Genomic DNA, 2,484 nt, shown 5'->3' on the forward strand with positions numbered 1-2,484 from the left:
GAGGACGAACCCTAAGAAAGGCGCAACGAAGGAGAAAGCGGAAGGAGGATCACGTACCTGTTCGTTCACTTCCGAGACATCCCAATCCGGTAGAATTCTTGCCTTTTTGTTTGTTCCGTATTCAGATGCATGTTTACTACTTTCCAAGCCTGATGTATTCCTGCGCGATTGGTGTTTCTTTCACATTGATGATTCTAGTTTGGACTGGGTTTAGGGTTGTGTTTTTGTCATTTGCATTTGTTTTCTTCTTGATACTTAGGTTTGGTTACTGTTAGTAGGGTTTGGTTTTGCTTTGGGGGAGTAAGCTGAGAGGAGAGAAGAGAGAGCGAGGGAGGAAGACGATGGAGACGAGCTTCTGCTGTTTCCATTTCCTTTTTTTTTTTTTTTGTTATTTCTTTTTACTATTTAATTTATTTTGTTTTTTAATACAAAAATCAGAAAATGTTTATATGTTCTTGATTTCTTTTTTATTATTTATTCTTTTTATTATTTAACTTAATTTGTTTTTAACAGAGATAATACGAAAACCATGAAAATGTTTGTTTTATTTTTTTTTTATTTAAATTTTTAACCCAGTTCATTTATTTTTGGCAGTACTTCAATAGTAGATAGTGTTGAATGGCCTAGTGGAGAGAGGGTAGTTGAATAATATTAGGTGGGGAGGGTTCAATACTCATGTGTGTTGCTTTTGCTTGTTATTTGATTTTATCTTCCTTTAGCATTTTTTATTCTTTTAGTATGTTGATTAATATTTTTATATACTCATGATTTCATTTGTTAATAATGCATAGTTGTTGTATTTTAGTTTAGTTCAAAACCATTTTTTTAAAACTATAAAAATCATACTTTTCTCGATTTAATATCGAGCCCATTTTTACACCCTCGTAAGTCGATTGCTTTTTAAGCATCGCCATCAACCTCACATAGCTTACTCTTGGGCTTTCTTACAATGAGACATGTCCCTTGCACTTACACTCATACATTGTTTAATGCTTCATTATTTCATTCTTTGATTATTTGATTTGATCATATACTTGTTTATATCTTAATTGTTTGATTAACTGTGGCCTACTTGTATGGTGTATGAGGCATGTATTATTATTGTTTGTTTGCCATGAACAACCCCCATTCATAACCAATGTATCCCTCTCCCATGAAATGTATAATATTTATTCTTTCATTCTTTATTCATCTGTTAATACAAGAATTAAAATGAACATTCGATAACCATTTCAAAACAAGATCAAAACCTCGATCCAACGTCGAGTAATCATTTTTCAAAACCTAACAGAACCAGCACGTATTCATCCACCCTTTTGTAAGTCGATTGCTTTATGCATCGCCATCAACCTTGTAAGTCGACTGCTTTATGCATCGCCATCAACCTTGTAAGTCGATTGCTTCATGCATCGCCATCTACCCTTTTCCCCAACACTTCTCCTTGCTCCACTCGTCAATTCTTGTTCCGATTAGGTAGCACCCATTAGATAGAACCCTTTGTATGATAACATAGGTAGTTTTCCCATATCCTTTTGTATGATAACATAGGTAGGATTCCCATATTCTTTGCATGCTAACATTAGGTAGATATTCCCATTTGTAAATCCTAAACACTTAAGTACACATTGCATGACAACTTTAGGGCAGAGCTTCCCCCACTTCTAGACCTTTCCGAGCGTCTCCGATCTTGTGGCATGTAGTCCGTTCTATTGCAAAGAGGTAACTGCCTAAGACTCGATTCAGCGAGCTGCGACACCTACTGCTAGGACGTGAACACATTGCCCACTCTCCTTTGACACAACTGGTGTCCTCCTTTTCTAAGTCCATATTCAGATGGCAATCCCTATGTAGGGGAACTACGTCGCCCTGATTCTCATACCAGATGAGGTACGTAGGCAGGAGATCGTGCGAGATCTCTCCGGGCGCCCCTTTTCTTTTTCAACTTTGTGTCTCAACCCCCTTGTTTGGTTGTTGTGTGCTTGGAAGCTGATGTAAGTCCATCGAGTGGCATTCGGGTTCCAGTGTGCGTGTGTTTTGGTTCGGATGCCGATGTAAGTCCAGTGATTGGCATTCGGGCTCCACGTTTGCCTTCTTGTGTGTGTTTTGGTTCGGATGCTGATGTAAGTCCAGTGATTGGCAGTCAGGCTCCACGTTTGCCTGTGTCTGTTTGTGTGCGTGTTAGCCGAACTACGGCAACTCTGATTCTCATGTTCAGATGAGATACGTAGGCACAAGATGCGATGTCTTGCCGAGTTTGACTAACGACTAACAACTAATCCTTGTTTGCTTTCGCCCTCGTTGCGATCCTTTCTCTCGCCCTCGTTGCGATCGAGACATTCCCTTTCTCTTGCCCTAGTTGCAATCGAGACCCTTATTCCCGTAGTTAGCTGAACTACGTTTTGCTCTGATTCTCATTCCCGATGAGATACGTAGGCATAAGACGCGATGTCTTAGCGAGCACACTTATCCTTAACCCATAGGTGG

The sequence above is a fragment of the Lathyrus oleraceus genome, chromosome 1 (assembly GCF_024323335.1).
Source record: "Lathyrus oleraceus cultivar Zhongwan6 chromosome 1, CAAS_Psat_ZW6_1.0, whole genome shotgun sequence".
Classification (NCBI taxonomy): domain Eukaryota; kingdom Viridiplantae; phylum Streptophyta; class Magnoliopsida; order Fabales; family Fabaceae; genus Lathyrus; species Lathyrus oleraceus.